Raw genomic sequence first — 23,872 nt, 5'->3', positions numbered from 1 at the left:
AAAAATAGTAAAAGGCATCCTCAATATTAATAGAGGGGGTATATAAGAATATTCACTCTAGACTCACACAGTAAATATTTAACGAGTTTCTATGTGATAAGGGTAGGGACTGTATTTGTTTGGTTCAACTCTGTACACTTGGTATTAAGTAGTGCCACAGCACATAGTAGGGTGCTCAATAAAATATTCATTCAAAAAAACAAGCAAATAATGGCTAAAATAAAAATTGTTGAGGGGGCGCCTGGGTGACTCAGTCGGTTAAGTGTCTGAGTTCAGCTCAGGTCATGATCTCACAGTTTGTGAGTTTGAGCCCTGCATCAGGCTCTGTACTGACAGCTCAGAACCTGGAGCCTGTTTCAGATTCTGTGTCTCCCTCACTCTCTGCTCCTTCCCCCCCTCACGTTCTGTCATCTCTCTCTCAAAAATAAACATTAAAAAATTTAAAGTAAGTATATGAATAAATAAATTAAATAAAAATTCTTGACTCAGAAATGAGTAAGAATCCTGTCCTCTCCATCTACAGAACTTCAGCTATAGTAAAACTATAACATAATTAACAAAAAAATTTAACCAAAAAAAGGCCAAATCACAATTTTATCTTTATGATTTTTGTTTTAAGAAGTATTATATAACCTGGATTGAAAATAACTCATTTATAAATAAGTACACACTTACATAATGAATCAAATCCAACAGAGGAATAGTGTGTGTGTCAAACTACAAAGCTGAGACAGGTTACAACCATAAAAGAGTGCTTTATGTACATAAAATAGTAACATTGGACCGTTGTTCCATTTTGAAATACAAAATATTCTTAAATGTGATATTCCCCTTAAATGTTAATAAAAATTATATGCACATTGATTTACAGTCTGATTTGCTACAAGAACTCACATATTTTCATTTTATTCAAAGGCTTATAATCTATTATGAACCAGATTTGATTATGAGAACTCTTGTATCTTTTTGATATGCTATCTCCAATTATTTGAGCATTTCCTCATATTTTAGCAAAACAAAATGTTCCGGGTTTACCTTGTGACCTTCCATATTCTGCTACTGGAGCCAGCTACTTATCACCCTGGACTAACAGAAATTTCTGTGGCAACTTAGATTCGGATGATGGAGGTAGGAGACAGAAAGGAAAGCCACCAAGCCCTAGGAAAGTTTTAGAATAAATGATTCTTATTTTTGTTTTGTTTTGTATGTAAGCCACGAAACTTTGTAGTGGTCTGTTACACAGTAATAAACAAGCAAAACAGAAACTAGTACCTGGAACTAAAGTGCTGCTCTAACAAAAACTTGAAATATGTAGCACTGGCTTAAAATGATGCATCAGGCAGTGGCTCCAAGGGGCCTCCCAGAGCTTGTCAGTGATACTTGAAGGACAGTGAAAAAAACATTGCTACTGAAGGCTGAAGAAAAGGGCACCCTAGTTCTGCTCTGGCAGAATAATGAAATCAGAGCCTGTCATAATGTTACAGGTAGAAAGGGTACCTAATGGGTTTAAATCATCATAAATATATGTGGCTATCTGTAGTGAAACATATTAAAGTGAAGTAATATATGACAACAAAGATCAATAAATATTATTAAATCTTAATGAGAAAGGATGTGCATGTATTTATAACACATATACACATGTATATTTCTTCAATTTTCTAATTTTTCTCCCCTCCCTTATTTTTAGATATCATTCAAATATATTACACATTTTTCCTTTTTCAAATAATGCAGAGAAAACAAGACATCAACCGACTTAGAAGATCCTTTTTGTTCACACAGGAAAAAAATACAAATTTCTGCTTAGGATGGATTCCAGTTTCACATAATATTTGAAAAACAAACTCAATTATTTAGTCTCGAAAGACCATTCTCAACTGTGATCTAAGTCTTATATAGTTGACCCTTGGACAACATGGGTTTGAGCTGTGTGGGTCTACTTGGGTGCAGATATTTTTATAGTACACTGCTGTAAGTGTATTTTCTCTTATGCTTTTCTTAACATTTTCCTTAATCTAGATTACTTTATTATAAGAATACAGCATGTAACACATATAAAATATGTAATTGGCTGTTTATGTTATTGGTAAGGCTTCCAGTAAACAGCCGAGGCTTACTAGTTAAATTTGGGGGGTGGGGGAGTCAAATGTTACATGTGGAAAAAAAAAGTTAGACATGATTTTCAACAGTGCTGGGGGTCAGTTCCCCTTGCCCTCATGTTATTCAAAGGTCAACTGCATTTCCTTTTATCTTAAACTGAAATACTGTTTATCACATAACTCTGCCAATGAGTGTTCAAAACCATACCCAGAAACAATATAATCTCTTATATATAAGCAGTATTCTCTTAAATGAGATAGATAACAGCCAGATTTTCGTCCTAGTTCTACCATTTATTACCATCTTAATCTCTAGAACATTTCAGAATCTCTCACTCTAACACTTTCAGTGAGATGCTTTCAATTATTTTACTTTTCTAAGAGGTATTTTTTTCCTAAGTCTATCTTTCTCATTACTTGTTTAGTAACTTTGATTTTATGATTGAGTTGATTGATTGAGTAGGTTAATTCCTACTTTCAGGGGCAAAACTTGGAGCCCAAAGACCTAAGAGTCTCCCATTTCTCATGAGAAAGTTTGAGACTGTGAAAGTCACAAGGTGCAGAAAAAAGAACATAATTATTTTACTTACATAGTATCTATGGCTCATTTCTGATAAGGTAGCAAAAAGAAAAAAGAAAAATCCTTAACTCTTTATAACATATAAACTTAATAACTTAAATCTCTTAAAAGAAAACAATTATAAACATTTAAGTAGTAGTTCAAATGTTTAGGTCAATAGATTCTTTCTTTGCTTAGAAGTCTGCTCAGTTTTACTCCTTTTATCAGAAGATGCAGTCAAACTGTTACAATTGCCATTTTTGACAGATACTTCCTAGAGCAACCAGACGCAATCTTATTTTTCAGACCAGTGTCTGACTCCTATACTAAGCTGCTTGGGATCACTTCCTTTGACCCACCAGATATAAGTCACTCTCTCTTCTGCCCATCTGTCCTTCCTATTTTCCTGCAAGCTATCAGAAGAAATAATGTGGTGGTATATCCGTTAAAAAGAACACACCCATTGAATCACAACCATTGAATCACAACCAAACCAAGCTAAATTCAGTTGAACCAATTAATACAAATATCCTGAATGTAAACTTAAGTTTTCCATACCACGAGAGATGAGCTTGAACGTATTCAGTTCTATATAGAATTCTTCCAAGTGTTTCTAGCTTTGATGCACGAACAGGTTATCTAAAGCACACAGGGAAAAGGAACCAAGGAATATCTTTCCCAAACTTCTCATTTGAAAAATAGATGCTTTGGCCACTGTGTATTACTTATGAGTACACACATACACACACATCAACAGGAAGACATTTTTTAGAGTGTTTGCTTAGTTCACAATGTTCTTAATTTCTCTCTCATTCACAGGAGCTGGCTCTCCCCACTCCTTGCTTTTCAGAGTCAAATATACCAGTAATTCTTTTTTTTTTTTTTTAAATATTTTTTATTTATTTCTAAGAGAGAGAGAGAGAGACACCGTGAGCAAGGGAGGGTCAGAGAGAGAGGGAGTCACAGACTGAAACAGGCTCCAGGCTCTGAGCCAGCAGTCAGCACAGAGCCCGACGCGGGGCTCGAACCCACGAACCGCGAGATCATGACCTAAGCTAAAGTCGGACGCTTAACCGACTAAGCCACCCAGGCGCCCCTATACCAGTAATTCTTAACCCTAGGGACCTTCTCAAAGGAATATCACAGAACTTGAGGCTCTCCTCAGTGTCCATACCCTGGAAATTCCTATCCCTTCTTCAAGAGCTATCTCAAACATAATCTCTTATTATTATTTTCCAAATGTGGGCTCCATGAAGGGATTCATAAGAAAGGATGCTTAGTAGTAAATATAGGAGACACACTGAAAGACCAGGTCAGATGACAACCACATCACCACCAACCCTCTGCAACATGATTTAAAAATGGGCAATCTGATAACAGATTATTATCCAGGATATATTATTAAAAAATTCCGAAACTCAACAACAAAATAAGCAACCCAATCAAAAACCTGAGCAAAGGACTTAAAGATATACAAATAGCCATTAAGCACATGAAAAAAAGTCAACATCACCAATCAACCACTTCACATCAATTAGGATGGCTATTATATTTTTTTAATAGTCAGAAAATAACAAGTACTGATGAGGATAGGGGTTAACTGGAACTCTCATTCTTGCTGGTAAGAAGGTAAAATGGTACGACTGCTGTAGAAATTAGTATGGTGGTTCTTCAAAAAAATTAAACATAAAATTATCTAGCAATTACAGGATGCCTGGCTGGGCACAGTCAGAGGAGCATGCAACTCTTGATCTTGGGGTTATGAATTCAAGTCCCAAACTGGGTGTAGAGATTAGTTTAAAAAATAAAATCTTAAAAAAAAATTATCTCGCAATTACATTTCTGAGCATATAAAGCCCAAAGAAATGAAAGAAGGGACTCGAATAGGTACTGCCACACCAATATTTATATCAGCATTATTCATAACAGAAAAAAGGCAGAAACAACCCAAACATCCATTAACAGATGAATGGATAAACAAAATGTAGTAAATGCATTCAACAGAATAATATTCACTCTTTAAAAAGAATGAAATTTGGATACATGCTACAATGTAAATGAACCTTGAAAATACGTGTAAGTGAAACAGGATAGACACAAAAGGACAAATGTTGTACAATTCCAATTATATGAGATATCTAAGGTATTGAGAATAGTCAAATTTACAGACAGAAAAGTAGGGTGGTTACCAGGGGTTAGGAGGAAGAGGTAACAGTTACTGTTTAATAGATATAGTTTCAGTTTGGGAAGATCAAACCGTTCTGGAGGTAGCTATAGTGGTTGCAAAACAATGTGAATATACTTAACTGTACCTTTTAAAAATAGTTTAAATGGTAATAAATTTTATGTCTATATATCTTACCACAATAAAAACAAATCAAACGTGTAGTACTCAAAGTAGAAAATCAAGGGGCGCCTGGGTAGCTCAGTCAGTTAAGCATCCAACTTTGGCTTAGGTCATGATCTCATGGTTCATGAGGTGGAGCCCTGTATGGGGGCTAGCTCTAGGCTGACAGTGCTGAGTCTACTTGAGATTCATATTCTCTCTCCCTTCCCCATTTGCTCTCTCTCTCTCTCAAAATAAATAAACTTAAAAAAGAAAGTAGAAAATCAATGTAATCTTCTTCAATATGTACCTTAAAAATCTCTCCACAATATTATGAACTTTTCTAATAACCATTATCTTATACTGTGGCAATAAACTAAATAATTCAGAAATGACAGAAACAAAATTCCAAGTATTCTTGAGCATCAAGTCTCAAAAGTCAGTCTCACAACTGTGTAACAAAGAATGTCAATTGTTTATTAACTTCCTTCCTTCCTAATTCCATTTCTCTTTCCCAGAGAGAAAAATGTGCAATATTTCATTCTATTCAGCTATGTAATTATGACAGTAGAATTTATTTCTTTAAATCTCTAGAGCCAAGCCAGGACAACCTAGGTTCATTCTAGTCCAAACGCAAATTAATGTTTTCAACAGTACAGCATTTATTAAGAAATGTTAGCAGTCAAAAGTCCTATGTTCTTCTAATAATTCCTTCAGGCCATCCCACGCAATGACATCATCCTTACTAGATAAAGTCCATTATGCAATACCCACATATACAGTACTATCACTTTCTATGAGAACAGTCACTGTTATTAATGTTAAAAAAGACTGAGATTATGACAAATATTCTCTGAAAAGATTTTTTTAATGCTGAGAGCAATGTCAACTTTAACAGGATATTATAAGAATAATATCCTTTAAGATATAAGGAAATTGTAAATATAAACTATAAAAAATTTCTAAAATACACATTAAAGATTAAATAAAAAGATCAAATCCCTAAAGAATTATGTAAAAGTATTTATTTTAAATGATTTGATTACTATTTAACAAACCACAATGACACTGTTCATGGCGCTTCCCACAGGCTAACAAATATGGAGGAGAAAGACTATAAACAGTTGCCCATTAATCAAACATACTGTGATACCTCATAAAAGTTTGTTATACTTTTGAAACTCTCTTTAAATTTGCCACATTCAAAAAATACCCTATATTTAGGTATTTCCTTTATGTTTTCAACTACTATGTCATTCCCATGAAAATTCTGTTGAGAGAGAATGCAATAAAAATAATTTTATTTTAGCTATTTAGTAAAATTATGTAACCCACAGAGGTCAGAAACAAGAATATTTTCTAAAGTTTTTCATTCTACAGTTACATTATATGTGTGTAACTTGTGGTTTTTTTTAATTTTTAAAAATGTTTATTTTTGAAAGAAAGAGACAAAGAGTGCCAGTGGGGAAGGGGCAGAGAGAGAGAGAGAGAGAGAGAGAGAGAGAGAGAGAGAGAGACCGAATCCAAAGCAGGCTCCAGGCTCTGAGCTGTCAGCACAGACCAAGAACAGTGAGATCATGACCTAAGCAGAAGTCGGACACTTAACCGACTGAGCCACCTGGCTGATTCATGTGTGTTTTCTTTTTTAAATTGTTTTTAATTTTTTATCAAACGTAGTAAATTTATACCATTTTAAATGCCAAGGAGATTTCTGCTTCCAGGAAGATGGAACATGCATTTTTCCCTACTCCTCCTACTAAGTACAAGTAAAAATGCTGGCCATTGTATCTAAACCAAACCTAAGACTCTAGGGGTACCTGGGTATCTCAGTTGGTTAAGTGTCCGACTCTTGGTCTCAGCTCAGATCATGATGTCCTGGTTCATGGGATCGAGCCCCAAGTCTGGCTCTGCACTGATAGCTCAGAGCCTGCTTGGGATTCTCTCCCTCTCTCTCTCTGCCCCTCCCCTGCTCATGCTCTATCTCTCTCTCAAAATAAATAAACTTAGAAAAATAAATAAAATTAAAAAAATAAAACACAAGACTCTAAAGGGTTAAAAGGAGGCAACTAGGGACTTCAGGATCCAAGGCACAACACAGTGATCAGTTCCCTGGGTTTTCTTTTTGCTTCATTTATCTAAGTTGGCAACCCAGGAATGTCCATGGGCAAAGACCCCCCCCCCACAAAAGGAAAAAAAAAAAAGGCCCCAACAAAAACCTACTCTCTCTAGCCAAAGGACCACAAAAGGGGCAACTCAGACGATAACTGCTCTACTCCAGCCAAACATCTCAGAAAAACTGTGCCCTCACCCCTACCCGTGCCAAAAAAGGCTGAGTGGGGAGCCTAGACTTTGAATTTCCATCCTTGCAGGACTAGGTAACTCAGCATTTCTGTGGCTCCTCCCTAGCCCCCACTGGTGTAGTGTCAAAGGCCCGGTAGGGAACCAGGACTTTCATGCTTGCCAGAGGTCATGTGCCCACCTCCCTCCAATGTGGAATCAGTGGAGACCACAGGGGGAACCTGGACTTCCACCCCTACCCAGCAGAAATAAGGCACCCTCCACCTTCCTACTGGTGTGATGTCAGAGGAGGATGAGTAGAATCAGGACTTTGACCACTGTCCAGTAGTTGGAAAGGCACAAAGAAAAGACAAATGTCCTTTCCTAAGATTACCATTTCTTTTCAGAAAGCAAGGGCCATGAAGAAATCTCAATTCCTTAGAAGAAGAAAAGAATGTGAAGTGTATAGGGAAAGTAGCAAAAACTTCAAGGACTGAAAAATATTTTAAATCACATCTGATGCTAGTTTTAAGTGTTCTGCATTAGAGTTTAAAATTCAGACCACCATGACTGTGGTGCCATTACTGAGATAAGAGGGAAAAAAATAGAGAAAGGCACACTCCAAAAGAGATGCCACTGAGCGTATCTGACTTTTGAGTGAAGCAAATAATTTAACAAGATCCAGTCCCTGTAATTTAGAACTCCAAAAAGTCAAAAACAACTTAACCTAGAAGGACCCAGGGATTCAATGATGGAGATGCTGATAATCAAGTTCTGAAGTAGTGTTGGAAACAGGGAATTAGAGAAAAATCCATTAATATCCTCCTTTACTTTTTTTTTAAATAAAAATTTTTAATGTTTAGGGGCGCCTGGGTGACTCAGTCAGTTAAGCGTCTGACTTGGGCTCAGGTCATGATCTCACAGTCCGTGGGTTTGAGCCCCGTGCCGGGCTCTGTGCCGACATCTCAAAGCCTGGAGCCTACTTCAGATTCTGTGTCTCCCTCTCTCTGCCCTTCCCCTGCTTGCTCTCTGTCTCGGTCTCTCAAAATAAAATAAAGCTATAATAAAAATTTTTAAATTTTTAATGTTTATTATTTAGTTTTTAATGTTTTTTAAATGTTTATTTTTTTGAGACAGAGAGAGATACAGTGTGAGCAGGAGAGGAAAAGAGAAAGGGAGAGACACAGAATCCAAAGCAGACTCCAGGCTCCAAGCTGTCAGCACTGAGCTCAATGCGAGGCTTGTACCCACGAACCACGAGATCATGACCTGAGCTGAAGTCGGACACTTAACTGACTGCACCATTCAGGCGCCCCTTATTATTTATTTTTGAGAGAGAAAGAGACAGTATGCAAGTGGGGGAGGGGCAGAGAGAAAGGGAGACACAGAATATGAAGCAGGCTGCAGGCTCCCAGCTGTCAGCAAAGAGCCTGATGCAGGGCTGGAATCGATGAACTGTGAGATCATAACCTGAGCAGTAGTTGTTAACTGACTGAGCCACCCAGGCATCCCTTACTTTAAATATTGAAATTCATACTGCATGACAACCACTTGATATGACTAGTTCAGGGAATATATATTTTTCTATGAAAGCTATGAATATAACTACCACAATTTATTTTCCTTGTTTTATTTTCACATAGCAGTATTTACAGAGATACCAAAATATGCCTCATTATTGGGAAAGTCTTAGTTTTAACCAGTTAGAAAATATAAAGTGTATCTTATGATCAAAACAGTCATATTTTTAAATGACACAATGACATAGTTTTATGTTTAACAGCACCTTAGAAGTTAGAACTTTATGAATACTTTGAACAAATTTATTACAACAAACTTGTTTTTCTTCCCACCCCCAACCCCCTTTTTAATATAGGCTTCATGCCCAGGATAAGGCTTGAATTCACAGCCCTGAGATCAAGACCTGATCTGAGATCAAGAGTCAGATGCTTAACCACCTGAGCCACCCAGGCGTTCCCCCTCCCCCCATTACAATAAATTTTAATGGCAACAAGTCTGGGCTACGTCACTGTGGGCTTCATTAGGATTAGAAAATCTGGTCATGAGGGGTGCCTGAGTGGCTCTGTTGGATGGGTATCTGACTTCACCTCAGGTCATGATCTTGCCATTCGTAGGTTCGAGCCCCACATTGGGCTCTGTGTTGACAGCTCGGAGCCTGGAGCCTGCTTCTGATTCTGTCTCTCTCTCTCTCTCTGCCTCTCCCTCGCTCACGCTCTCAGTCTCTCAAAAATAAATAAACGTTAAAAAAAAAATAAGAAAATCTGGTCATGATATTACAAAGAAATTCTTTGCTTGAAGCTTAATGAAGCTTAATTTGTTAATAGGTATTTGTTGAAATTAAGATCATCTGATTAAATGAAGTCACTGTCAAATCTTTTCAACACAGTAAGATACTACTGGAAAAATAAAGGCAACTTGTATTCTCATTTAAAAATATCTGTGAATATTAATATTAATACAAGACTTGCATGTGTAAATCTGAAAAAGTAAAATACAGAAACCTAAGGATTTCTATATATTTCTTTTTCATTAAATACTAATACAGTTTTTGGTTATACAGACTGACCAAGCATCTGGATTACTTGAAAAATTTGTTTGTGGTTGCATGTCTGCATAAGAAAAAGGCATTTATTACTGTTATTGTCATTATTGTTTTTTGACTGTATGCCAAAATATTTTTTTTCTTTCTTTTTTTTTTTTTTTTTTACAGTTTATTTATTTTGAGAGGGGGATGAGGGGCAGAAAAAGAGGGAGAGAGAGTCCCAGAAAGAGAAAGAGGGAGAGAGAGTCTGCACTGACCGTGCAGAGCCCAATGAGGGGCTCAAACACAAACCATAAAATCACATCCTGAGCCTAAGTCCAACACTGAATCAACTGAACCACCCATACACTACATAAGCCAAAATATTTTTAACCTACAGAGTCTGTGTCCTTTGCTCTGTTTATGGTATACTTTCATCTAAATATTGATACCAGTATCTTGTTAGTAGTACAGGTAAGAAAGGTAAAAATTTCCAATAAACTGGTAATATTTATAGGTGCATGGGGTATTTTTTTTTAATCTCTAATGAAATGTTTAAACTTACTTTCAAGTCCCATATTTACACTTAACTTCACGGAAGTTTCTCATTGGATACGTAATATCCTCAACAAATACCATAAAATCAAAATATTTAACTCTCACTTCAGACCTTTATTCAAAAATTTTTGATTTCAGTGTAATGAAATAATTTCAATTTTGAGTTTATAATTTACTTTGTAAGATTAATTTCTGTCCAGCACTGAGATTATAACATCAGCTGTCTTTCATAATAGTATTAGTATTCTGATTTAGTATTTAATTTGAACATATATTCCCCCGTAACCCATCCCCCACCAGCCCTGGTTTTTAAATGCTTGGCCTAAATTTATTTTAACTCCATGAAATAAGCATTTGTTTAAAACATTCTTATAAAACTCTCTCTGAAACGTATGCAGAATTTAAATCTTGGCTAAATGTATTATCATTGCCCTATTTATAATTTTTGAAAATATTTTTAAGTGTTTATTTATTTGGGGGAGGGGCAGAGAGAGAGGTAAAAGAGAAACCTTAGGGGCGCCTGAGAGGTTCAGTTGGTTAAGCATCCGTCTTTGGCTCAGGTCATGATCTCGCGGTTCGTAGGTTTGAGTCCCGCATCAGGTTCTGTGCTAGCAGCTCAGAGCCTGGAGCCTGTTTCAGATTCTGTGTCTCCCTCTCTCTGCCCCTCCCCCACTTACTCTGTCTCTGTCTCAAAAATAAATAAACTATAAAAAAAATTAAAAACAAAACAAAAAAACAGAGAAACTCTAGCAGGTTCCGCGCTGTCAGCACAGAGCCTGATGTGGGCCTAAAGCTCACAAACTGTGAGATTATGACCTGAGCTGAAATCAAGAGTTGGATGCTTAACCAACTGAGCCATCCAGATGCCTCAGCCTATTTATAATCTTAACTGATTTTCCTTAAGTGATTTCTTCATAGTGTAACTATGAAATCAAAGTGAGGATTTTAGCCAATAGATATATGAAAAGATGCCTAACATCAATAATTATCAAGGAAATGAAATCAAAATGACAATAAAATACCACCTCACACCTGGCAGAATGGCTAAAATAAAAAAACACAAGAAACAACAAGTGCTGGCAAGGATGTGGAGAAAAAGGAATCCTTGTGCACCACTGATGATAATGCAAACTGATGCAGCCACTCTGAAAAACAGTATGGAAGTTCCTCAAAAAATTAAAAACAGAAATACCATATGACCCAGTAATTCCACTACTGGGAATTTACTCAAAGAAAATGAAAACATTAATTTGAAAAGATATACACACCCCTATGTTTATTACAGCATTATTTACAATAGTCATGATATGGAAGCAACTAAAGTGTCCACTGACAGATGAATGGATATATATATATATATATATATATAATGGATATTATATATATGTAATGGATATTATATATATGTAATGGATATTATATATAACGGATATTATATATATAATGGATATTATATATAACGGATATTATATATATATAATGGAATATTATCCAATAGTCAAAGGGAATGCAATCTTGACATTTGTGACAACATGAATGGATCTAGAGGGTATTATGCTAGGTGAAATAAATCAGAAATACAAATACCATATGATTTCACATTTATATGGACTCTAAAAAACAAAACAGGCAAACAAACAAAAAGCAGAAACAGACCCATAAATACAGAGAACAAACCAATGGTTGTCAGAAGGGAGGGGAGGTAGGTGGGAAAAACGGTAAATGGGAGTAGGAGATACAGGTTTCCAGTTATGGAATGAATAAATCACAGGGATGAAATGTATAGCACAAAGAATATAGTTAGTGGTATTATAATAGCACTGTATTGTACAGATGATAGCTGTATGTGGTAAGAACAGCGTAACATACAAACTTGCTGAATCACTCTGTTATATACCGGAAAGTAACGTAGCATTGTATGTTAACTATTCTTAAAGGAAAAAAATGAGGATCTTACTGGTAAAAATGACAAGTTATTTTATTAACAAAAGGACTAAGATAAAGTGATACCCAAATAATCTTTTTATTTTGCAACTGAGTCATTCTATAACACTAATTAACACAGGAGCCCTAATGTAGCTTTATTTTTTTTAAAGTTCATTTATTTTTGAGAGACATAGAGAGGCAGAGAGACAAAGCACGAGCAGGGGAGGGGCAGATAGAGAAGGAGACACAATCTGAAGAGGCTCCAGGCTCTGAGAGGTCAGCACCGAGCCTGATGTGTGGACTCAAAACCATGAATCATGAGATCATGGCCTGAGATGAAGTCAGACGTTTAACCAACCGAGCCACCCAGGCGTCCCTAATGTAGTTTTTAAATCTCACTTTGGTAGTCTTGTATATATATATATTTCAGATCATTAATGATACCCAAAGTTTTCTGAGCTCTCACTGGCTACAAATTTGGTCTTACTGTTCATACTTAAATGTTCAAATCCCAAACTTATTTTGCAGATATGCAAAACTGCTAAAATACTGACTTTATGTAAATATTTCTGTTGATCATGATTTTTCCACATCTTAAAACAAGATACTTCTAGCAACTTCCCGAGATTCTTACTATTTATTGACAAGATTCTAAAATGTAAGCAATGACATCTACTTTCAGCACAATTAAATTTAGATGAACGGATTTTTATTTTCATTGTGGAACTAGATTTTTTCATTTCGTTTAAATTATGGTACAGCTGTTCCTATTTTTTTCCTGCTTGGAATGGTGCTCTGGGGATGTTGTCTTCCAGCACATTTTAAAGAAGAGAACCAATTCAAAAACAATCTATTACAGGGGCACCTGGGTGGCTTAGTCGGTTAAGTGTCTGACTTTCGCTTAGGTCATGATCTCGCGGTTCGTGGGTTCGAGCCCCGCGTCGGGCTCTGTGCTGACTGCCAGCTCGGAGCCTGGAGCCTATTTCAGAGTCTGTGTCTCCCTCTCTCTCTGACCCTCCCCTGCTCACGCTGTCTCTCTCTCTCTCTCTCCTAGAAATAAATAAAAATATTTAAAACAAAAATTTTAGAAAAAAACAATCTATTACATAATTTGCTTATTAATGAAAGTCAATTTAAATGGAAACACATTTTGGGGCACCTGGGTGGTTCAGTTGTTAAACATCTGACTACGGCTCAAGTCATGATCTCACAGTTTGTGAGTTGGTGTCCCACACTGGGTAAGCACAAGCCTTGCTTCGGGTAAAAAAAACATCAGCCTTGCTCCAGGTGAGCCCCACTTCTCTCTCTCTGACCCTCACTCACTTGCATCCTCTCTCTCTGTCAAAACAATAAAAAGGAAACAAGTATTTTCTTGGAAATGGCAAAGTTTTGTTTTGTTTCTTAATTCCAGTTTAGTTAACATACAGTATTATATCAGCTTCAGGTGAACAATATAGTGATTCAGCAACTCCATACATCACCCAGTGCTCATCAAGACAAGTGCCTTCCTTAATCCCCATCACCTAGTTTACACATCCTCCACCCACCCATGTCCCCTCTGGTAATTCTCAGTTTGTTCTCTATAGTTCAGAGTCTATTTCTTGGTTTGTCTCTCTTTCTCTCTTTTCCCTCCATTGCTTGTTTTGTTTCTTAAATTCCACATACGAATGAAATCATATAGTGTCTTTCTCTGACTTATTTCTCTTAGTGTTATACTCTCCAGCTCCATCTAGGTCATTGCAAATGGCAAAATTTCATTCTTTGTTTATGGCTGAATAATATTCTACTATATATAATCGGTATATATACACACAGATATATATATATTATGTATATATATATATACCACCTCTTCTTTATCCATTCATCTATCAATGGATACTGCTGTTTCCATAATTTGGCTACTGTAAATAATGCTGCAATAAACACAGGGATGCATGTATCCTTCCGAATTAGTGTTTTTGTATTTTGGGGGTAAAAACCCAGTAGTATCACTACTGGATAATAGGGTAGTTCTATTTTTAACTTTTTGAGAAATCTCCATACTATTTTCCACAATGGCTGCACAAGTTTGCATTCTCACCAACAGTACACAAGTGTTCTTTTTTTCTCCACACCCTTGCCAACACTTGCTGTTTCTTGTGTTTTTTATTTTAGCCATTCTGCCAGGTGTGAGGTGATCTCTCACTGTAGTTTTCATTTGCATTTCCCTGATAATGAGTGATGTTGAGCATTTTTTCACACATGTGTTGGTCACCTGGTTGTCTCCTTTGGAGAAATGTGGAAATGGCCAAGTTTGGGGTGCCTGGGTGGACGTCAGTTGAGCCTCTGACGTCAGCTCAGGTCGTGATCTCACAGTTTGTGGGTTTGAGCCCCGTGTTGGGCTCTGTGCTGACAGCTCAGATCCTGGGTCCTGCTGCAGATTCTGTGTCTCTCTTTCTCACTGTCCCTCCCCTGCTTGTGTCTGTCTCAGTCTCTCAAAAATTAATAAGTGTTTAAAAAAATTAAGAAATGTTCATGTTTTTAAAAAGAAGCAACTGTTTTTGTATTCTCATAAAATCTTTCAGGTGAGGTTGATAATAATTATCAATCACAATAGGAAATGTGAATTCCTATTGTCAGAGTAAAGGTCTCATTTTATCTAACACCATGAAGCACTGTCTTTCTTCCTACTCTTCCATCCAACCTGTCTACCATCTGAAGGATACACCCAGGGCCAGCACCTGTCTCAGAGCAGTCAAGGTTTGGAGCTGGGCACTTAATGAACAAACAAACAAATAAGTCTTACTGGAAAAGCTATCAAGGATGCTAGAGTCTAAGAAGGCCCACGTATCATGCTTTATCGGTTTACATACATTTGCTTAGGAAAAGCAGTAATGTATACTGAATGAATTGGAAAAATAGCTTTCTTTTCACAGTTATGTTTTTCACATATCCTAGAAGAGTGGGATGCTGAAAAATGCATGTAGGCTGACAAAATTTTGGTACATAGTTCCAAAGCTGGGCTGTGCAAAAAATATTAAAGAAATCTAACAAGAAGAATGAAATATAAAATCAAACTCTGAACTCAAATTTAGCTAAGAGAACTAGCCTTATAGTCTGGAGACCTGGGCTGTAGTTGTGTTTTGTTGATGGCATTGCTGGACTGAGAGGATACAAATGTCACTCTATTGTGAAATGCAGAACTGTGTAATGAAAAAGGACAAGGACTGTGTTTTTCGGAAAAAGGTATTTTATAAACAGGAGACATTATTAATGATGGAAACTCTGCTGCCAACATAAAATTATTATTTGGTAACTTCATTTAAATTCTAAGGATAACTAAAATAATGATTTTCTCCAAAAGTTTTAAAAGAAAACCCTAAAATGGTAATCAAAAAGTTCAGGGGTGCCTGGGTGGCTCAGTCGGTTAAGCATCCGACCTTGGCTCAGGTCATGATCTCATGGCTTAGGGGTTCAAGACCCACTTCTGGCTCTGTGCTGACAGTTCAGAGCTTGGAGCCTGCTTTCGATTCTGTGCCTCCCTCTCTCTGTGCCCCTTCCCTGCTCACACTCTTTCTCCCTCTCTCAAAAATAAACATTAAAAAAATTTTTTTAATTCATAAAGTTCAAAGTAAAACAAAATTCTAAATACAATTCCAGAGGAAACTAAATCATACATTACAAAAAATAACCAAATAACCAACAAAATACTCTGGGAAAACGTGATACCAATTACCAGTGCTAACAGTCAATCATCTTACCTTCTACCCTGGGGCAGAGGATGCAGGGGTAGAGTGGGGATATCAATTCAGAATCACAGCAGTACACTGTACCAATTTAATCTTGGTACATACAGGCCTGGGATAAGATTCAATAATATGTATTTCTAACAATTTCCCAGGTGATGCTGTTGCTGCTGGTCTAGGAACCATACTTCGAGAACCAGTACTCTTTGGGAAGCTATGAGTCTGCCCAACAGAACTGTGTATTGGCAGAGGAGGCCTAGGATTTTTAGTCCAGGACAATAATTTCAATGTTTGCAACCAAGAGCAATAGGGTTTTCTTTTTCTTTTTCTTTTCTGAGAGAAGCTAAATGATTGGTATTCTGTAATTATCTTTGTTTCTGTGTTCAACCCACATTTGGAAAATATACTAATAAATTTGAATAATGTATCACTATGAAGTTACAACTGTGATACAGCTGTATGTGCAATAAGATTTCTTACTCCAGAAACATGAGAATAAAACTAATTCAAACTTTGGATACAGACCCTAATGATAATAGCAACACAACAAGTTAGAGAAAGATGCAAAGTTGTGAGTCATACCAAGAACCTGGAAAGTAAAAAACTGCCTTGTGGACAAGACAGCGTAATAAAAGACAGCAAAAAATATACTGTATTCTGCTAAAACCACAATTGCTCAATGAGGCATAGATTATATGAAATAATTCAATACTATTTATTCTGGATAATATTTTGCATTGAATTTAAGAGTTGTCAAATTACTTAGTATGTTGTGCTCGCTTTGGCAGCACATATACAAATTACTTAGTATGTCAGTTTAAATACATTCTGCTAGAAAGTCATTATGCATATGGACTATAAGTATTTCTTTGCTTAGAGAAAGAAAATAAAATCTTTGATGAAATTGGTCTTGATTAAACTGTTGGATACACATATATGTTGAAGCAACTAAGGAAATTAAATTCAGGAACCTTCAAAAATATAGTTTCAATGGTATCACATAAATGAGATTTACTGAAAATGAGAAACCACAAGTTGGCATTTAGATGTTGGTATTTTTAAAATGTTTGATAGCATTTTAACTCAAAATATAGTTTGGTATACTAATAAATATTAGTAACACAGTACATGAAGTTTGACTATACTGGGTATGAAAGAGAGGAAATGCTATTAGACTAAAACATAAGTGAGAATCAATTTTCAACAGAAATTATGGAAGTCAGAAGACAACGTACTGACACTTTTAAGGTGCGAAAATGGAGGAGGGTAGGAAACCTGCCAAGCAAGAATTCTGTACCCAGTGAAAAAAAAATGAAGCCAAAATAATGATTTTTCAGACAAGTATATATGTCTTGTATGTTTGACAAAACAAAAGTCTGAACATGTTCAATGCCAGCAGACCTAGACAGGTTTATGATACATCAACTAGAGGGTCATTCATTCATTTATTCACAAGTCTGCTGAAGGTATACTGTATGGCACACACTACTATAAATGCAAGGTTACAGACAAAGTTGTTATTTTAATGAAGCTTATATTATAATAGAATAAGGAATCAACAAATAGGGACATGCTATGAAGAAAATAAAGAACAGCACTAGAGGGACAGTGGTTCAGGACACTTGAACAGGATTTATCATTAACCTTTACAAAGAGTAAGTTTTAGGGGATAAAGGGCTAATAGCATTTACTGATCATTTACTATGAGCTAAGAATTACTCTAAGTACTTTATATGTACTTATCTGTATTTGAGCTAAAATCTAAAGGATGAGAGGCATCCAATCACACAAAGATTTGGAGGAAGGGCATTCCATGAAGACAGGATAACAAGTACAAAGGCCACAGAAGGAAAACAAATTTGATATGTTTGATGAATAGAAAGAAGTGTAATTGGACTAAGATTTAATGAGCGAGGCACAGAAATGAATCAAGTTGATGATTTTTCAGTCCCTGGTGAGGCATTTGAATTTTATACAAATGGCAGTTGATAACTACTATGGAATTCTGTCTGATTTTACAGGTAAGTGACATGATATGGTTGACATTTTATGTTATTTTTTTTTTTTCTTTTTGAGAGAGAGAACACATGAGAGAGTATGTGCTTGCACAAGCAGGGGAGGGGCAGAGTGAGAGAGAATCCTAAGCAGGCTCCATGCCCAGTGCAGAGCCTGACATGGGGCTAATCTCATGACGGTGAGATCACAACCTGAGCCAAAGTCAAGAGTTAGATGCTTAACAACTGAGCCATCCAGGCACCTCCCTGACTGACACTTTTAAAAGATCATTCTTGGCTGTTACATGGAGAATGCTTTCAAGGGGTGAGAGTAGAAACTGGAATATGGCTGCAGTAGTTCATGGTCACAGTGATGGGGCTTGGGCTTCAGCAGGCGAGACACACATGAACAGATTTAGGATATCTGTAAATAGATAAACACGAATTGCTAATAGATTGAGGAGGGTGGAAGAAACAGAATAAAGAATGACTTTTAGGCTTGGGACCTGAGCACAGGTGTTGGTAACACTAACACTAACTGAGTAATTCCCACTTCAAGAAAAGGATAGTAGTGTCATTTACAAGAACACCGTGGTGATGTTAGTTTCTTCACTCTGGCTCTCTCCCTCCCTCCCTCCCTCTCTCTCTCTTTTTTGGTGAGAGAGAGAAGGGTCCATAAATCAAAAGTTCTTTCTATTCAAGGTAAACTTGAGATGCCTCTTAAAACATCTAGTGGAAATATCAAGTGGGCAATTAAATGTGTAAGTCTGGAGCTCAGGCACAAGGTCAAGGTTAAAATTATTTGCTGAATGAATACACCACAGATTCAAAGTTGACTCTAGCTGAAACCAATACGGGGAAAGGGCCAAACCTTAACTCATGCCCATGCCAAAGCACAACCTCTGAGGAGATTCCTCAAAACCCCCAGGCCTCCTAAACCTTAACTCCAATCCACTCTGTTCTTTTTATTTTTCTAAATGAGGAAAGATAAGAAAGACTGATTTAAGTCAAACAACTAACAGTAAAGAAGCAAGGCTAAAACATGCAAATCATCTTATTCCCAAAATAACATTGCACTTACTGCACCCCAGCCCATCAAATCCATGGGAGCAGCTCAGCTATTACTAACTAACCCGATCCCCCACTTCCTAGTGGGGGAAACAAACACTAGTTTGTTTCATGACATTGCTTCAAGAAATTTATTCCATCTTTGTCTTACATACTTTCCTTTTGAGCAGGTTATCACTCTATATCCTTGTACTCCTTATCTCAGACTGTCTCTCCTCTCCCATACTGCCTCAAAGTAGAACCTACAGTGTTTTCAGATACTTAATATTTAAATCTCCTTTCTCCTACCTAAAAATCAGTAAGAAGCTAACCACTGCTTGAATCAGTAGTCTCCAAAAGAGGAGAGTGAGCCTACTATCCAGAGGATATATACAACGATCCAGTGCAGTGTGAAAGAAAAACATTAGAACTTTCATTTCCATCCTTATTTAATTTCTCCTTTAAAATTTTGTATTTTATAACATATACTTTTGTACATACATATAATATATAAATAAGTAAACATATTTGTTGTCAAAAACTTTTTATTATAGGGACTGCTGGCTAATGACAATAGAATCTTGTCTCTAGATATTAGGATTATGGACACTGCAGACCTCTGAAAGGACAGGAGCTAGGCAACACTGTTCAGCTTTCGTCTCTCCAAATTAATGCAGACTAAAAAGATACTGAGGATATTCTCAGAATAAAAAAAGAAAAGAAAAACTGAAGGTACTCCCAGAAAAAATCTAATCAATAAATCTTCCTCCTCTCCCAAATGGACTAAGAAATAAAAAGCTTGGCTGTAAAAAAAGTTAAACTAATTACAGCCAGTAAACTGCTTATCATTTAATGTTTGCTTACTGTTTATTACAATAATTACATACTCTACTAAAGGCTTACTTGCTTACTTGATTTTAGTATTAAATACAACTTACAGGAGACACATGCAATTCTTTTTAAGGCTGCCCAGATTCTAAACACTATTATTATGTCTGGGCAATCCAATACTTTATGAGACAGACTTCTTTCCTCAATAGAATCTGAAAAATGCTACATAGTATATTTGCTTTCTCCTCCTCTCTTAGGGCTAGAAGTATGGGCACATAATCTAGGTTCCCCCAAACAGACACATCTTTCCCTAACCATGAATTTAAAGCAGAGTGGTAATAATACAACCCAGTTTCCAGAGGCAGTGGAGGCAAAAGTTCCAGTGCTGGTGTATAGTATCCATTGTCATAGGGTGTTCACAGTACAAGCTGAAGGGTCCATCCCAGTGGCAGTGTTAGTGGTTTCTTCAAAGGACCTGCTGTGTCATAGGACTTAGGGTATTATTCCTGGTTACTTATCCTTCCAGCCAGCTTCTCCAATCCTTCCAGAGATTTGGTAGGCTACTCATGACCACAGTTGATTTCTGTTGCTTGTAACCAAGAACACTGAGTAACCATACATGCTCAATTTTAATACTTTATTTTTCATGTATATTAGTCATCTATTCATAACTTTGACAGCAGTTTTTCAGTGACACTATCTTTAAAGCAAATCAGTCTTTCAAGTATTTATTTTATATTAAAGTGCCCAATTTTGCAAAATGAAGTATTTTTATACTTTTGGAAAAATTAATTTTCAAAAAAAATCAGAGAAAACAAAACAAAAAAACTATGGAGACAAATCAAAATGGAAACACAATTTTTCCATAATCTTCATGACATAGCAAAAGCAGTTCTCAGAGGGAAGTTACAGGAATAGAGAACTACCTCAAAAAACAAGAGAGATCTCAATCTAACCTTACATCTAAAGGAACTAAAAAAAGAACAAACAAAGCCCAAAGTTTGAAGGAAAATATTAAAGACTGGAGTGAAAATGAATAAAATAGAGACTCAAAAAAGGAATAAAAAAGATCAATGAAACCAAGAGGTACTTCTTTGAATCAATAAACAAAATTGATAAACCTTTAGCCAGACTCATCAGGGCAAAAAAAAAAAAAAAAAGAGAGTGAGAGAGGACTCAAATAAGAAATTCAGAAATGAAAGAGGAGAAATAACAACCAATACTATGAAAAATTACATGCCAGGGGCTCCTGCCTGGCTCAGTAAATAGAGCATGCAATTCTTGATCTTGGGTTCATGAGTTCAAGCCCCACACTGGGCACAGAGCTTACTTTAAAAAATAAAATGATGGGGCACTTGGGTGGCTCAGTCAGTTAAGTGTCCAACTCTTGATTTCGGCTCAGATCATGATCCCAGGGTTGTGTTCTCTCTCTCACCCTCCCCCATCATTTTCCCCTCCCCTGCTCACACACTCTTAATCTCTCTTAAAAAAAAAATTACATGCCACAAATTGGACAATATAGAATAAATTCCTAGAAACATACAATATTCCAAAACTGAACCAGGAAGAAATAGAAAATTTGAGCAGAAAGGTGACTAATACCAAAAATGAATTGATAATCAAAACACTCCCAACAAACAAAAGTCCAGGACCAGATGATTTCACAGATGAATTCGACCAAACATTTTAAGAAGAGTTAATACCTATTCTTCTCAAACTATTCCCACCCCCCCCACAAAAAAAAAAAAAGAGGAGGAAGGAAAACTTCCAAATTCATTCTACAAGGCCAGCACTATCTTGATACCAAAATCAGACAAAAACACTACAAAAAAAGAAAACTACAGGCCAGTATCCCTGATGAACACAGGTATAAAAATCTTCAACTAAATATCAGCAAACCAAATTCAACAATCTAAAGACGCACACATGGCTCAGTTGGCTAAGCATCTGACTTTGGCTCAGGTCATGATCTCATGGTTTGTGAGTTCAAAACACATATCAGGCTCTGTGCTAACAACTCAAAGCCTGGAGCCTGCTTCAGATCCTGTCTCCCTCTCTCTCTCTGCACTTCCTTCATTCATGCTCTGTCTCTCTCTCAAAAATAAAAATAAACATTAAAAAATTTCAACAATACATTAAAAGGATTATTCACTGGGGCACCTGGTGACTGAGTCAGCTGAGAGTCCAACTCTTGATTTCAGCTCAGGTCATGGTCTTATAGTTCTTTAGTTCAAGCCCCATGTCGGGCTCTGTGCTGACAGTGCAGAGCCTGTTTGCGATTCTCTCTCTCTCCCCCTCCCCTGCTTGCATGGGTTCTCTCTCTCTCTAACTAAAATTTAAAAATAAACATTGAAAAAAAAAGCTTTAAAAAATAAAAAGGTCACTCAGTATGATCAAGTGGGGGTTATTCCAGGGATGTAAGGCTGGTTCAGTATTCACAGATCAATCAGTGTGATACATCACCTCAACAAAGATAAAACCATGTGATCACCTCAACTGATGTTGAAAAGCATTTGACAACATATAACATCCATTCAAAATAAAAACTCCTACCAAAGTGGGTTTAGAGGAAGCTACCTGAACTATAATAAAGGCCATATATGAAAATCCCAGAGCTCTCATACTCAATGGTGAAAAACTGAAAGTGTTTCCTCTAAGATCAGAAACAACACAAGGATGTCCATTTTCACCATTTTATTGCATATAATACTGGAAGTCCTAGCTACAGACAAGAAAAAGAAGTAGAAGACATCCACACTGAGGGATGCCTAGCTGGCTCAGTCAGTAGAGCATGGGACACTTGATCTCAAGGTTGTGAGTTCCAGTCCCACATTGGGCACAGAGATTAACAAACAAACAAACAAACAAACAAGCACCATATTGGTAAGGAAGAAGTTAAACTATCACTATTTGCCAATTACGTGATACTTGTATACAGAAAACCCTAGAAATTCTACCAAAAAACTATTAGAATACATGAATTCAATAAAGTTTTAGGATACAGAATTAATATACACAAATCTGTTATGTTTCAAACACTGCTAACAAAGTAGCAGAAAAAGAAATTAATAAGCAAAGAATCCTACTTGCAAATGCACCAAAAATAATAAAATACCTAGGAATAAATTTAACCAAAGAGGCAAAAGACCTGTTCTCTGAAAACTACAAGACACTGATGAAAGAAATTGAAGGTGATATAAATGAAAAGATATACTATGCTCATGGATTAGAAGAATGTTGTTAAAATGTTCATACTACCCAAAGCAATCTATAGATTCAGTGAGATCCCTATCAAAATACCAATAATGTTTTAACTAGAAAAAATAATCCTAAAATGTGTATGGGACCACAAAAGCAAAGCAATCTTGACAGAAGAATAAAGCTGAAAGTATCACAATCCCAGATTTCAAGATATACTAAAATACTACGGTAACCAAAACAATATGGCACTGGTACAAAACAGACACAAAAATCAATGGAACAAGCCAGAGGGCCCAGAAATAAACCACACCTAAATGGCTGATTAATCTATGGCAAAGGAAGAAGGAACACATTGTGGGAAGAAGACAGTCTCTTCAATAAATGATGTTAGGAAAACTGGACAGCTACATGCAAAAGAATGAAACTGAGCCACTTTCTTATACCATACACAAAAATAAACTCAAAATGGATGAAAGATCTAAATGTTTAAGACCTGAAACTATAAAACTCCTACAGACATAGTCTCTTGGACACTGGCCTTAGCAACAAATTTACGGATGTCTCCTTAAACATGGGAAATAAAAGCAAAAATAAATTATTGGGACTATACCAAAATAAGAACTTTTGCACAGCCAAAGAAACCATCACCAAACGAAAAGGCAACCTACTGAATGGAAGGTATTCACAATGATACATCTGATAAGGAGTTAATATAAAAAATATTTAAAGAATTTATATAATTCAACACCAAAAACCCACAAATAATCCGATTAAAAATAGG

The 23,872-nt window shown here is 36.4% G+C and overlaps 1 protein-coding gene across 4 annotated transcripts in view; it reads right to left on the bottom strand.

The window, feature by feature from the left end:
* The window catches only part of LRCH3 (leucine rich repeats and calponin homology domain containing 3), a 124,084-nt gene that overhangs the window by 81,056 nt on the left and 19,156 nt on the right, over positions 1–23,872 (bottom strand). The window lies entirely within an intron of this gene.

This window comes from Hyaena hyaena, unplaced genomic scaffold (genome assembly GCF_003009895.1).
Source record: "Hyaena hyaena isolate Hyena2069 unplaced genomic scaffold, ASM300989v1 scaffold_382, whole genome shotgun sequence".
NCBI classification, from domain to species: domain Eukaryota; kingdom Metazoa; phylum Chordata; class Mammalia; order Carnivora; family Hyaenidae; genus Hyaena; species Hyaena hyaena.
This window is presented reverse-complemented; position numbering and strand designations above follow the sequence as displayed.